The 15,625-nt window shown below is 41.2% G+C and overlaps 1 protein-coding gene across 17 annotated transcripts in view; it reads left to right on the top strand.

The window, feature by feature from the left end:
- The first annotated feature begins 12,185 nt into the window (after positions 1-12,185).
- Positions 12,186-15,625, top strand: part of BACH1 (BTB domain and CNC homolog 1) — a 54,944-nt gene continuing 51,504 nt past the window's right edge. For 4 of the 17 annotated variants that reach the window (XM_073362782.2, XM_073362736.2, XM_073362653.2 and 1 more), the window contains exons 1-2: positions 12,186-12,381; positions 14,444-14,470. The gene's annotated coding sequence lies outside the window, so the exon portion shown is untranslated. Of the gene's footprint in view, positions 12,382-12,486; positions 12,906-12,936; positions 14,471-15,625 lie in introns of those variants that run through there. The other 13 variants (XM_073362791.2, XM_073362746.2, XM_073362663.2 and 10 more) reach the window with 7 other exon arrangements.

Here is a 15,625-nt window from a genome sequence, read left to right as displayed (position 1 = left end):
TTATATGTTGTTAATATCTGGTTTACTGAGAATCCTGATTCACTAGCAAAAACATACATGTTGCAGTTTGTTGTGATTACTTGATCTAATATTGTATTAATTCTTTTTTAGTACAGTTCACTGTCAGACTTTAGTAGCTGTGCACTTTTTGCTTCTTTTTTACTTGTCTAAAAAGGACTTCTAATGTAATATATGGTCTCATCATGCCATATAATCCCTTGTAGAATATTGTCATGAATTACCCCATATGCTACAATATGTTCATGCACAAATTTTCTAAAGAGTTATGTGACAAGTGTTAACAGTGAATGTTGTTTTTCTTTGCAGTTATTATCAGCAGGAGAAAAAAACTTTTGTAGTGATAATCAAGATGGCCCATTTAGACAGTTGACAAGAAGGTGTTAGGATACTTAACATAGGGAAATAGATTCAATATGTGTAATGATCCAGCCACTCCCAGTCTCTATTCAAATCCAAGTTAATGGTATCTAGTTTGCATATTATCCTGCTGATAATAGCTCATCTTAATTAATTAGCCTTTTACAGTTTGTATGGCAACGTCCACCTTCTCTGTATGTGTATATATCTATCTATCTTCTTACTATATGTTCCATTCTGTGCATCCGATGAAGTGGGCTGTAGCCCACGAAAGCTTATGCTCTAATAAATTTGTTAGTCTCTCTAAGGTGCCACAAGTACTCCTGTTCTTTTTACTTTGTATAGTTTGACATGTGATGTTGACAATTTGTGTTTTAATAGTTATAAAGCTTTAACTTTTTGAATCTCAACATCGGCTGTCATTAAATAATTATTCTCACCCCGTATAATTTCTTGCAGCTGTAAAAATTTAAATTGATAAAAATAGAAAAAAGCTGAAAAATAAACATCAATATTATCTGTCAAAATTATAAAAAAATAAAAATCAAATTCTGCGAAGCCTGGTTCTAAGGGAGGTCCACCTCCCCACTAGCTGTTTTGTTTCCAGCCCTGCACACAACTTAGGTAGCCATATGCCTATTTTCCCTGGCTCAACAATCACAAGCAGAGCTAGGCACCTACCTGCAGCCTGGACTTAAGCATCCATCTCCATTAGAGAGGCAGGGCTTGGAACACTTACCTGACCTAAGCCCCTGCCAAGCGTACAGGCTTTTCTCTGGATCAAAGTCTAACGGCCTGTCTATCTCCATTCATTGTATAGGGAGCCTAGGCACCCAGGTCTGGCTTTGTGGACTCAGTTTTGTTCCTGTGATTTTCTAGGTGTCTAAAAGTTGCCATGACACTTAATGTTCCAATGCCTAAATTCCTTTGTGAGTCACCCCCACAGTTGAGAATTTGATTGGGTTAATTAGTGCCTGGACCTGAGTAGCCTCATTTATGGGGCATGCAATTCTACATTTTGGAGAAGAGACAGACACAGAATTAATTTTTGCTGCACAAAGAAAACTAGGTACTTGTGGTTTGTGTTACTGGGTTAGAGCAACAAAGAGGGGGAGAATCAAGGACTCCCTCTTTTATAAAGTAAATGAGTAATCTCAGAAAAGGATTATAGATACTGAAAAAAGGAAATAAAATAGAGTTAAGGTGAGGAATAATCCAATTCTCTTTTTGGCAATTTACCTTGTGACCAATAGAGAAAAAGTAAGTTATAATAAGAACCACTGGTCGTTAAAATTGGAGCTATGCCAAAATATTTGAAAATAAGTCCTACTTGTTTACATTGTTTATTTTGTGTTAGCTCTACAACAAAAGTAGACTGGATATCAATTGATGGTAGCTTATCCACTACAAACAAAAAAGTTGGGTTTATTTTTATTGAAATGTTGATGTTATGCCACATGGTATAGAATCGTATCTTGTTTTTTGTCATCAGGTCCACCAGAAGCGAAGTCTCCAAATGTAAAAGCAACTTGACTCTTTACCTGTTGCACTGATATATTTAAAATGATCTTCAAAATGAGCTGTGTGTGTAAATCTTGCAAATAGTTTACTACCCAACACCTTTAAAATTAATCCTCTCCTCAGGCATTAGACTTCAAAGCAGCACAAGCTCAAAAAGCTAGTGTTGTATTTCTTAAGTGCGAGTCAAACAGTTCAGATGTGCTAGAATGTAGATTCATTTCCATGGTTTCTTTCAAAGTGCCATAAGTGTTTGTCCTCAAATGCCAGACAACTTTATTAGTCTCTTGCATCATTTGATGAATATTTTTGTTGTTCATATGTCTGTCTCAGTTGCATCTGACATCTGTAATGGTTATGATCAGAACACATTCCATTCCTTTTTCCTTTCTTCATGATGACTCAACAGCCTCCTCCTTTCTTGAGAGTATGACTACAATTCTTAAGGAATCATTTAAATCTATTGTATATGCTGTAAGGTTTTATTAATCTATCTCTGTGTGTATCTGAGAAACTATTCTTATACCATTTTCAATGCCTTTTCCCAGGGCTTTTATTTTTAATTTTATATATATAAACCATATATATAAACTATAATTTTGACCGCTGAACTGGTTAGTTCATGTCAATAGTGGACACTAATTGTTTTATAACATTTTTTTAAGTCTTGTCCAGCAAACACAATATTGTTTTTGTTTATTTAACTGTTTCTTTTGGTTTTATAAATGTAAAGTATTTATCTTGTGATTAATACTACACTTTTTGAGTGTGAACTAAAGACTTTTATAATAACAAACCATAAAAAATACATGTAGTTATGGAGGCAAATGGTACCACACATGTCCCCACTGAAGGACAGCTACAGAGTAGAATTCTTTCTTTCTTTCTTTCTTTCTTTCTTTCTTTCTTTCTTTCTTTCTTTCTTTCACAAAGTATGTGACATAAGAGAGTCCACCTGAGATTTTAAAAAAAACTTCTTTTTAAGAGTTTATCACACTAAAAGACAAGAAACCAGATCCTCATCCTGTACATATTGGCATAGTGCCATTGACTTTAGTGGAACTATACAAATTTACAGAGGTTGAGAAACTGGCCCTTTAAATATACAAAATATAGTAGTAGCTACTTGGTAGCAAGATTGAAAGGTAGAAAATGTAAACGAAGTGGGTTTTTTTTCCAAGTTTAATCATTTGTATATTTATATGCTGTCCATTAAATGAACTAGTGGTTGGGAATATTGGTAAACAGCATGCCTCACCAATAGATATTCCAATTTCAACTAGAGCTCAGGCAAGTTAAATATGTTAGAATCTGACTACTCTTACTTACATCTTTTATACCACTGTAGCTTAAATGTTATTGGAATTACTCCAGATTTACACTGATGTAAGAAAGAAGAGACTCAGGTCTTTAGAGATTTTACTGTGGTTATTCTGAGCCTGGCTCCATGTAGGAGCACACAGTTAGAATCTGGATCTGTTGTAACTTTCCTCTGGAGAATTTATTAACTAAATTTCTGTGGTTTGTTGTTCCTGTGTACAACAAAGGAAACAGGAGCAGGCAAAGATACGTTTTAAGCCATCTTTGCAACACCCTTATTTTGGGCTATGCCAGAAGCATAGAACAACTAAGATCAGTCAAAGGGCTGTAAATTGTGCTGAGTTGCAAAGGCCCTCTGTGAGCCATTACACCAGCACAGACTAAGCAGAGCACAGTGCAATCCAGCCACATCTCCTCTCTCCCCAGCCTAGTCTGGCACATCTGCTGCACTGGAGGCAGGAAATGGAGCTCTATATCAGTTGTCAGCTCTATATAAGTTGGAGAAACAAGGATATTGTGTGAGGGTCATGTAAACCCCCTTCTATGCTTCTGCATTACAAATCAGTAAATGGGTCATTAGTTTTTGTTTAGCTTTTTCATTTATTCTGAAAACTCTTAATGAGCATTAATTTCAGTTCATGCATTATTAAGCCTGTTGAAACCACAGCATTACTCATCTATAGGAAGGTCTGCTTCCCTATTTTCAGTTTAACTCCCAGATCTCCTTTTTGGTAGTTTCATTTCTCTTTTTTAGGAAAAAAAATTGGACTATTATTTTTTTCCTTTCAAGCAGTGCCTAATTCAATAAAGACAGTATTAGGTTCTTCAGTGTGGTCATGTATGAGAAACAGGGTATTACAACATATTTTAATTCTGTCTTGAGTTGTTTAGGAAGTCAGCATTGCTAAAGGTGATGCACTGAAAACAGTAGCCAGGAATCTCTTCCTAGTTCACATGGGGCAATATTTTGCATACCAAGTTTCAATCCAGAGTAAAAGTTCTTTTTGTTTTGATTTCCTTTTTCCCTCCACCCTCCCACTAAAAAGTCATAAGGGAAAATCCATAAAACTTGTAACAGACCCTTATATTTTATGCCCTCTTTGTCTTATACTTCTGCAATAGTTTTCTCCTTGTCATTCTTAATTTGCAAATATGAACATTTCAGATTTTCAACCTGCTCCTGCAACAGAATTTTTCCAGTTAAACAGTTCCCCTAAAGCTACTTGCCTCATATCTGGATTTAAGCAAATTGAGAGTTATGACAACTACCAATATCCATGGAAGTAGGTGGGAACATGAGAACCATAATCATGCCATAAATGAAGAGCTGCTCTATAAATTGAGATTCAGAATAGAAAGCTGTTGCCACTAAAAGCATCAGTAACTGTCAGCCAAATTTCAAGCAAGAACACAAAATTCTGGTGTCATTAAATTAACATTAGCAAATTGCTGTCCTTGTTTTCATCTTCTATTGGGGAGATCTTTATGCCAGCTAAACCAGAAATGATGCATGTTATTTTGTAGAAAAACGTCGATGATTCCTACGAGATGCATTAGACAACTAAAAAGACAGTATACTCTCATTTCACGTACACTCTCTTTTTAAAGAGCTTGAAAGCAGACACAGAGCCATCCACTGGAAGATAATGTAAATTATTCTCCATCAAAATTAAAAGTTTCAGAATTTTGTCCTCATAATCTTCATATGCATGCTAGTGAAACCGGGCAACCCCTCTCCATGATGTCTGATCCTGGTTAATCCTAAATGCAATTTAAAGGTTTTTGGGTATTTCTCATGTAAATAGGGTGACCAGATAGCAAGTGGGAAAAATCAGGACAGGGGTGAGGGGTAATAGGCACCTATATAAGAAAAAACTCCGAATATCAGGACTGTCCCTATAAAATCGGGACATCTGATCACCCTACATGTAAAGATATAGCTGCCTTTGATAACCATATAGCCCTTGATAAAATTGTACTTGATTAAAACAGAAGAGTTTTGCGATTATTAACACTTATGAAAATAGGTAATTATTATCCCTATGTTACAGATGGACAAACAGAGGTTAAATTATTTAGCAAAGTCATGGGGACAGATTCATCCCTGATTTTAGTGCTTTTACACCAGGGATGAATTTGGCTGAGGAAGGAAAGCCAGGAACTGAGTCCAGAGCTCTGGGCTCCATGATCTGTGATTTAACCAGAAAACAATCCTTCTTCTTAATGGAAGTGTTTTTTCTTAGCTTAAAGGCATCATAATTCCTTCTGAGAACAAATGCTTAAGAGCAAAAAATTAAAAATGAATTATGAGAAATAGACAATATAACTATACAAAAAATTCCACAGCCACAAACTAAGATCTAAATTTGTTGTTATTGTTGTTGATAAACGTCATTGAATTCTGTGTCTCCCACCCAATCATATATTTGACATCATCCTTGTTTTCTTTGTACTTTTTCAGTACCCCCTTTGGTGATTTTGTATCTTCCCTTGTTCTCTTATCTGCAGAGTTGCAGAAGCGAAGCTGTTCCTTAAATGGTCTTTTGTACAATAGCAGCTTACAAGTATATACTTCTGCATATTGTAGGACATTGGAAGGGAAAATGTTGCTTGACATTGGAAGGGAAAATGTTGCTTGACCAAATTTTATTTTGTACAACTAATATGATAAAGAATGTTTCATATATTAATCTTACCTTGATTTTGTGTTGCAAAATTGTCAGTTACAAGAGATATGATTGCTGTTCAGAAATATTAACGCATGTTAAATGAGTATAGAACCATTAAGTTGTTTTAGGAATACTGGATCATGTTACAACACAGCAAACTGAAAGGAGCATTGTTTTGGGGGGATGTTTAAAGTTTGTGTGCCAGGTCTACAGCAAGTGTTACAATGGAAACTCTGCTAACTTACACTAGCTGAGGATCTGGCCTACAGTGTTAATGTCTATCTTTAATACAGCTGCTGATGGGTGGCTGGAGTTTTACAGTAATCAAATGTTTTCTTGAAGCTTTTTTTCCATGCATGTGTACAACTCTGAAATTTAGTGGTCTAACTTCCCAGGTTCTGGAAGAAATGAGGCCCCTGGACATGGAGTGAGCCATCCACAAATGCCACTTGGAACATACATGGATGCTCTGTGGTAAGGCACAGCTGCAACCAGTGCTTCAACCTGCCATTTTGAACAGAACTGGAGGTGTCTGAATAAAAAGAGAACAAGAGGACTATTAATATCAAACACCTTACAAAAGCAAAACCAACAAGAGATAGAGAAGTGATCCAAGGCAAAGTGAGGCCTAACTCTGCCTTAAACAAACAAACAAAAAAAACAATCTCAGAAGAACAGTCTCCCCCTATTTCAATGTGTTGATTTAAACTGACCAGTTAGGGGAAAAGAATAGATAAAAATCAGGAACTCCATGAGACTTTTCCCTGGGTTCTATCAGATTTAAGTTGGTATAATGACTACTGAAGAGTAGCCATCAGCTGAGGAGCTCCTTCACTTGAAAAAGGAAATGTTTTGGTGCACAAGGTGCTGCTTAGCCCACTGTGCAGTCTGAATGTACTGATCACTGCGGTGCATCAGGATCTCTCAAACCTCTTAGTTTTGGGGATTTCTGCCTGGGTTTGCACTGCAAGAAAAAGATGCAAGAGTATGAATCCAGTTAACATGGTATCTTTAAAAAAAGAATGTTAGAACATGCATGAATAAAAACACAAATTCAAAAATAGTTAAAAAATATTTCTGCAGTACTCCCTTTACAGTACTCCAGGAGCATAAAATGGGAAGTACAGCCGGTAAAGGGATTTCCGGTGTAACATAATGCTGGCAGAAGGGCCCTACATCACCTTCTTGCACAGTCCTGCAAGGAGGCAGCAGATGACATCAGGGTGAGGAGCACTCTGCTCAGTGGCTATTTTGGGTTGCACAGCAGACCCCAGGTCTGCTCCAAATTGCTTTGGGAGCTGGGGACGCCTCTAGCTGAGGCCAGATTTTGGAAGCAGTAAGCCACTTTTTACCTCACTCTCCATGTGGGCTCGACCTGTAAGGCACAGCATAAATCTGATCCCTGGTTCATAGACTCACAGGCAAGGTATACACTAAACAAATTTGCAAATATAGCTATACTGGTAAACCTTCCTAGTGTAGATGCAGCTCATACCAGCAAAAAAGTGCTGGGGTAATTTATAGCAGTTTGGTGAGCAAAATAAATCATACTGGCAAAAGCTCTTTTATACCAGTGTAACTGCATCTACACAAGGGCTGTTGCTGGTATAGAAATGTTACCAAAAAATCACACCGCCAACCAACATTACTATACTAACAAGGTTCTAGTGTAGACCTTGCCATAGACTTTAAGGCCAGAAGGGACCAGGGACCCCTACAACCCTGTAGTCTGAGCTCCTGCATAATACCTAAGAACCTAACTTAATAATTTCTGCAATAAGCCCATAACTTCTGGTGTCTACAACCCTAAAATTGTTCTAGAAATTCTAGAATGTGTTGCTGGAGGGGATGGAGCAGCCACTGCAGAACCCAGGATTGAGCTTGGGAGCAGGGAACAGGACCCAAAGGAACTGCAATAGACCTAGAACAGGCTGGGATCCCTGGGACTGTCCTTTCCAGTCTGGAGCCAGCTGTTTCCCCTGTTCCCCCACCAGCCAAGTTTCAGTACCTCCTCTCACTCCCTCTCCTCTCCCTTCACCCCTCCCATTCACAGGGAGCTTCTTCCTCTCCCCAGTATGGGCTGAGAAGTCTTCAGAAAGGAAATCTGGGAATAGGCAAGTTCTGTGGAAAAGGCTTGGCCTGGATTTTTTTGTCATTTTGAGTTCCTTTTGTGAATAAAACCAACCTACAGGAGGTGGATAAGTTTGAACCTCATTACAACTATAATGAACTGTTTAAAAGCAAGGTGGAAGAAATTCGTGTTGTGGTTTTGCCTTCTGTTTAAAACGTGAACTCATGTATAAGGTGATGGCTTCCCCTCTGTTCTTCTGATGGGTACATATGGACTAGGGATCCACTTGTACTGAAATTAGACACTCGTGTGTGCCTCAACTGTACCCTTCTCCAAGATCGGTAAAAGTGTGGTAAACTCTTGCAGAATTGGTAATTTTAGCTCCTGGAGTTATGCAATTATATGAGAATCTCAGTTTTCATTAAATAAAAATGGATGGTTCTAGCCCTCCTGATTGCAAGGAAAAGCTTGAAGAAGCACATCCTATCAGCTCTAAAAACCTAAGGCAAATCAAAACAAGTCCATTTAAATATCATGACTTCTGAATAGAGCTGGTTGGAACATTTTCAGCAAAATGTTTCACAGAGACATATGAGTTTCAAAGAAGGGGACGCAGCAAGGGAGAGATTCAGGATATGTCTACAAGTGCTACAGTAGCATAGCTGCAGCTACATTGCTGAAGCACTGTAGTGTTGACACTTACTACAGCAACAGAAGGGATTTTTCTATCAATGTAGGTAATCCCCCCCGAGGCAGAAGCTATGTTGATGGAAGAATTCTGGTATAAACCAGTTCTTACTGGCTTGCTTGTATGGGGGTTAGGGCACCAGGGAGGAAGACAAAGGTTCAAATCCCAGAGTGATTTGGGATGAAACCCTCTGCCACACATACCCACACACTTCCCAAATTGAAAAGTTCAGGTTTTGATCTGAAGAGAGTCCTGGTAATAATGGGGGACTCTAACCATGCAGATGTTTGTTGGAACAGTAATATGGCAAAACACAACATTTCCAGTAAGTTCTTGGAATGTATTGGGGACAACTTTTTGTTTCAGAAAGTGGCAGCAGTAACCAGGGGACCAGCCATTTTAGACTTGAATCTCAGCAACAGAGAAGAATTGGTTGTAAATTTTAAGGTGGTAGGCAATTTTGGTGAAAGTGACCATTAAATGATAGTTTTCATGATTCTAAGGAAAGGAAGGAATGTGAACAACAGAATAAGGACAATTGACTTCGAAAAAGCAGTCTAACAAATTCAGAGAACTGGTATGTAAGGTCCCATGGGAAGAAAAATCTAACAGATAAAGGAGTTAAGGAGACCAGGCAGTTTGTCAAGGAGACAACAGTAAAGGCACAACTAAACAAACTATCCTAATGCAAAGGAAACATAAGAAGAATAGGAAGAGGTCAATATGGCTCTATCAGGAGCTCTTTTAAATCAAAAAGGAATCCTATAAACTGTGGAAACATGGATAAATTGCTAAGCAGGAGGACAAAAGGATAGCACAGGCATGTGGAGACAAAATCAGAAAGACCACAGCACAAAATGAATTACACCTAGCAAGAAACATAAAGAGCAATAAGAAGTTCTTTAAATACATTAGGAGCAAGAGAGAGACAAAGAAAAGTGTATGTTCTCTACTTATCAGGGAAGGGAAGCTAATAACTGATGATATAAAAAACGCCGAGGTGTTTAATGCCTATTTTGCTTCAGTTTTCACTGAAAAGGTTAACGGTGACCAGATACTTAACACAATTAGTATTAACAAAAAAGGGAAAGGAATGCAAGCCAAAATAAGGAAAGAACGGTTAAAGAATATTTAGATAAGTTGGATGTATTCAAGTTGTCAAGTCCTGATGAAATTCACCCTAGGGGTACTTGAGGAACTGGCTGAAGCAATCTTGGAACCATTAACAATTATCTTTGAGAACTCGTGACAATTATCTTTGAGAACTATCTTTGAGGACAGGTCAGGTCCCAGAGGACAGAAGGGCAAAAATAGTCACCCATCTTTAAAAGGGGAACAAGAAGGACCTGGGGATCAGACAGCCTAAATTTGATATCTGGGAAGATACAGGAGCAATTTATTAAACAATCAATTTGTAAGCATCTAGATTACACAGGATTATAAGGCATAGCCAGCACAGATTTGTCAAAAACAAATCATGTCAAACCAACCTAAATTTCCATCTTTAACTGGGTTGCTGGTTTAGTGTCTTGCAGGGAAGCAATAGATATATCTTAATTTTAGTAAGGCACAGTCCCATAAAATATTCTCATGAGCAAACTAGGGAAATATGGTCTAAATGAAAGTATTATAAAATGGGTGCATAACTGGTTGAAAGACTGTACTTAAGGAGTCATTATCAATGGTCTGCTGTCAAACTGGGAGGCAGCAGCTAGTGGGATCCTGGAAAGCTCAGTCTTGAGTCTGGTACTATTCAATATTTTTATTAAAAAAAGAAAAGGAGTACTTGTGGCACCTTAGAGACTAACAAATTTATTTGAGCATAAGCTTTCGTGAGCTACAGCTCACTTCATCGGATGCATTCAGTGGAAAATACAGTGGGGAGAGTTATATACACAGAGAACATGAAACAATGGGTGTTACCATACAGACTGTAAGGAGAGTGATCACTTAAGATGAGCTAATACCAGAGTAGAGAATATGCTTATAAAAGTTGTAGAGGACACAAAGCTGTGTGGGGTGAAAGCACTTTGGAAGACAGAATTAGAATTCAAAGCAACCTTGACAAATAGGAGAATTGGTCTGAATAAAAGATTAAATTCAATAAAGACAAGTGCAAAGTATTTCACTTAGGATGAAAAAACCAAACGCACAATTGCAAAATAGAGAATAACTAGTAATACCGCTGAAAAGAATCTAGGGATAATAGTGGATCATAAATTGAATAAGAGTCAACAATATCTTGTAGTTGCAAAAAAGGCTAACATAAATTCTGGGATCTATTAACAGGTGTGTTGTATGTAAGGCAAGGGAAGTAATAGTCCCACTCTACTTGGCACTAGTGAGGCTTCAGCTGGAGTTCTGTGTTCAGTTCTGAGCACACTTTAGGAAAAATGTGGACCAACTGGAGAGTATCCAGGAGAGCAACAAAAATGATAAAAGGTTTAGAAAACTTAACCTATGAGGAAGGGTTGAAAGAACTGGGCATGTAGTCGAGAGAAAGAAGACCAAGGAGGGACCTAATCATCTTCAAATATATTTAGGGCTGTTATAAAGGGGACTGTGATCAATTGTTCTCCATATTCACTGAAGGTGGGCTTAATCTTCAGCAAGGGATATTTAGGTTAGATATTAGGAAAAACTTTCTAATTATAAGGATAGTTAAGCTCTGAAAAAAGCATTGGAGGGTAATTGTGGAAGCCCTATTTTTAAGAACAGGTTGGATAACCACCTGTCAGGAAGGGTCTAGATTTACTTGGTCCTGCCTCAGTGCAAGGGGCTGAAGTTGGGGACCTCTCAAGGTCGCTTCCAGCCCTACATTTCTATGATTTCAACACGATTTTATTTCCTCAAAACTACTGAAAAGCTTGTGGGGTTTTGTCTGTTTCAATGTGAAACAAAACCAAATTTCAAGTTGCCATGCAAGAGAATTGTTGCCCTCTGCCTGGGGCTGGGGAGGATGGTGCCACCCTGACCCCTCTGAGGTACAGCGATGCCGGAATGAACCAACCCACAAAACTGGCCAGCTGACAACGTGTACTGGGCCCCTTTTCAGGTTTCCCAGAACAGTTACCCCACAAAAGGGACACGCCTGGGAAAATCAGGACAGGCGGCACTGGCAACCCGACACTGTTGGGTGGGGGGTCCACGCGTGGGTAAGCAGGGGGCTGTGCCAGCTCTCCAGGGTGACGGGCACAGAGAGCCATGAGGCCTTGGATGGGGCAGTGGCTTTAGGAGAGCGGCGCGTGGCGCTGAACCCTGGATTTGACACCCCCTGAGACAGCCCCAGGCCCCGCCCCTCCCCCAGGGCTCGCTGCTCCCCCACCATGCCCCGGTCCGGGGGGCGGGAAGCCGAACGTTCCAAAGCCCAACGGCCACGCTCGCGCCTCCCGGAGGCCCAGCCGCCCCAGCGCAGAAGGAAGGCGAAGGTGTTGTTCTCGACGCGCAAGCGCGCTGGAGCCGACGTAGGCGTCAGAGCGTCAACCGGGCCCGCTGCGTCCAATCAGCGGGCGGCGAATGGGGGGGTGGAGGAGGAAGGCTGGAGAATGTTGTTGCGAGTCACCTGATTCTTATCGCCGCGGGTTGGGGCAGCCTAGTCAGGCACTCAGGAGGAAGCCCCTGTCCGGCCGGCCGAGGGTGACGGGCCTTGCGGAGACCGGCGTCGGGCGGCAGAAGAGCAGGGTGGGGGGTGCTGCGGCGAGCCAGCTGCGGCGCGCCCGGGGGTGGCCGCGGAGGAGGTTGGTGCTGCTGCTGGGCTCGCGCAGGGGCAGTGAGCGCCGGTGCCCCACGCGCGCGCGCGGAGGCGGGTGGGGGCGGCGGTCACTCGCTGGGTGCGGGGCGGGTGACCCCCGTGCGCGCGGGGCGGGGCAGGCGGGAGCGCGCGCTGTGGCTCGGGGACCCCAGGTCACGCCGCCCTGCGCAGCGCTTTGAGATCCGCTGGGGGCGGCCCCAGCCGGCTTCCCCTGCCTGCCCGCGGGCAGAATCCGCGCCCCTGCTCGCTGGGGCTGGAGGGGAGCTGGGCGGGCAGAGCGGAGGTGGGAGGGACCGTGTCTTCCCCTGGCACCCAGGCAGAGCTGCGGGCCGGGCGCCGGGACAGCCGCCCCAGCGCTGGCCTGCTCTGCCCGTGGCTGCCCCGAACAGGGGTTGCCCCGGGCAGGTAAGGCGGGGGGGGGGCGGTGGAACCGTTTGGGGCCGAGCTGTTGCTTGTTAGCTGGGCGGAATGGGCTGCTCTGCGCAGCCGTCGGGGCCCGTCCCGGGAAAGGTAAATAGAAGCCGCCCCCTCTTCCCCGCCCCCACGGCACCGTGTCTTCAGGCTTTCCCGCTGAACTCGGGCAGATCCCAGCCGCTGGCTTTGGCGCGGTCAGCACGCTGCTTGCTCTCTCGCAGCATCTGGCATCTAATTATTCATCTTCTCCCTTCTGCGTGTCCGCACGCCTGTGTGCTCCAGGCACATCATACGCCCCCAAACGCTTGGGAATGTCCGTCCTCTTTAAAACGAAGGAGCCCCTCAATGTTGCTAATTTGGGATCAACTATTTGGTTTTGATGGTAAAATATCTTATACAAATCCTAAATCTGAACACTACAGTATCTGTCATCAATTGTAGTGGCCCGGGAGGATTCATTTTAGACTTTCCTGGGGAGATCTACATTTTATCTGTACTGTGAGATGCCTATGATATGAAGGGCAATGTAAAATAAAATTGAAAACTAGAATTATGGAGGAATCATCACCAATTTCACTGTTAAATTAGCATTTAGAGGACATGTATTGGCATTTTTCACACCATAATATTGTAGTAATTTCAAATTAATACGGAACGTTAACACCTGCCATTATAAAACTAGGAAATACCAGTGACCCTATAGTTATATCCCTTCTGAACTGAAGACATAGCTGGGTAAGCATAAGCCAGGATGATAACTTTCATGTATAACATTTTTGCTGCTGCTGCAGATTTTATCAGTATATACTAGTATATTTTATTTGCATAAGGAAATTCAGTTTGAACTGCTACTCAGCTATTCCCTTCCTCAAGTTCCATCTAGTACTGTATTAGTTGCTACCTCTGACTACTTGTGATATTACTCTGTTCCTTTCTTGAAGGAGCTTATGTTATTTCATGTGATTCCACTTTAGGCTTTTTTAATTGTATAAGCCTCATTTGTGAAGTCAGGCTAACTTTTCTGCTTACTTCTTCTTTGCTTCTGTTCCTGCCTTTGCCAAACCACATGATAGTATTTAAACACTGAAATTTTCAAAAGGAGACTAAAGGAGGTAGGTGCCCAAATCCCACTGAATTTTAATGAAACTCTGTGGAACCCTGAGTCCAAACATCCCCAAACTTAGGGAAAGCTTAGGTTTGCATCTCAACATTGTGGCAAATTACCACATTTAATTAAGCTGGGATTTAGAACAGGAACAGTAGGTACTTTTCTCATCTTGGTCAGCTTCACAAATCATTGAAAAGAAAAAAAAACATATCTCGTTTACATCCAGATTATTTGAAAAATGCTACTTTTAGCCCTGCAAGGTGAGCCCCAGCAGCTGGAGTCAACTCACCCAGGCGCTGCAACTCAGTACAATGGATTTCTTTGCAGCGTACGCATACCCTAAGTGATTTTGCTCCCCTGAACTCTGAAGTAATGCTGTAGTTGTCTGTTCAAAATCATTGCTGTAGTCAAAAACAAACATGGGTATGAATTAAGTGTTCTAAGGGAATTTCAATATAAATTTTCATGCTTTTGTGGGTTTGTCAATCTTAATGTTGTTTTAAACTGTGTGTGTTTAAATTTCTAGGCTCCAATCCTGCAAACCGTTGTGTATGTAAGTAATTTTACTGAATTCATTGGGACTAGTCATGTATTTGAGTGTTTGCAAGATTGGGGACCTAGGTAATACATTGTCTGATGCTAAACAGTTTCAGGTGTTTCATAAGGGGGTTTTTAGGCTATGTCAATTTGGTTTTAGTATAAAGTATCAGAAGTTGCTTGTGGCTATTGGGGTCAGCATGTGGTAGATTGTTGCCCTTATCATTTGCTGCTGTTGGAATCACCCAATGTAAAAACTGTCCTCACATTTTATTACCCAGTCTAACATGACACCACCATTGTGGGTGTGAAAGGGGTATTTTCATACATGCATGATAGGATCGAGTCCCAAGTAATCTTATTCCAAAATTAGTGAAATTATAATCTGAGAAATATAGATCAAATAGGTAGAATTCTTCTTTCCTGTTATGTAAATTTGGGAAATTTATGTTCACATAAGCCCACCCCCCCCCACACACACTTTTTGGTACACCCTGCACCAACCTGTCCCAATGTGTGGGGCATGCTAGCTAGGAGTGTGTGTGGACAGGCCTCTTAGTTGTTTACGAGAATTTTAGTTTCATTGCTTGGTTTTTTTAATCTGTAGCTGTTGGGCCACCTTGTTTACATTAGCCTCATTAGCACTACAAAAGTGATTTCCACCCCTTCTTGTCAACTGTTGAGAATAGTCCACTTCCACCTTAATTGAATTGGCTCATTAGCACTCACCCCCCTGTGTATTTATACCTCTCTACTGTATGTTCCACTCCATGCATCTGATGAAGTGGGTTTTAGCTCACGAAAGCTTATGCCCAAATAAATGTGTTAGTCTCTAAGGTGCCACAAGGACTCCTCGTTGGTTTTGGGCCTGTATTTGCTGCCAGTTACTGCAAGTTTTGGCCACACATGATTACCCTTAACTCAGGTGCTCTGGTGTGTTTAACTTGAGTTGATTGGCTGAGGAGGGGAGAATAGGCTAAAACTTGAATGATGGCAACTTGTCAGCTGTTAGTTTGCATCCACCGTACAGAGTGTGTTAACACCACTGAAGTGCTGGTAGTCCTCCAGTGCCTTCCTCATCTCCCACCCTGTGCCCAGAAAACACCGACAAGAAAAAATTGATAGTGGCCCAATTTACGACAGCACTAAGAACCATGGGATGTGCCCCCAG

The sequence above is a fragment of the Lepidochelys kempii genome, chromosome 1 (assembly GCF_965140285.1).
Source record: "Lepidochelys kempii isolate rLepKem1 chromosome 1, rLepKem1.hap1, whole genome shotgun sequence".
NCBI lineage: Eukaryota > Metazoa > Chordata > Testudines > Cheloniidae > Lepidochelys > Lepidochelys kempii.
This window is presented reverse-complemented; position numbering and strand designations above follow the sequence as displayed.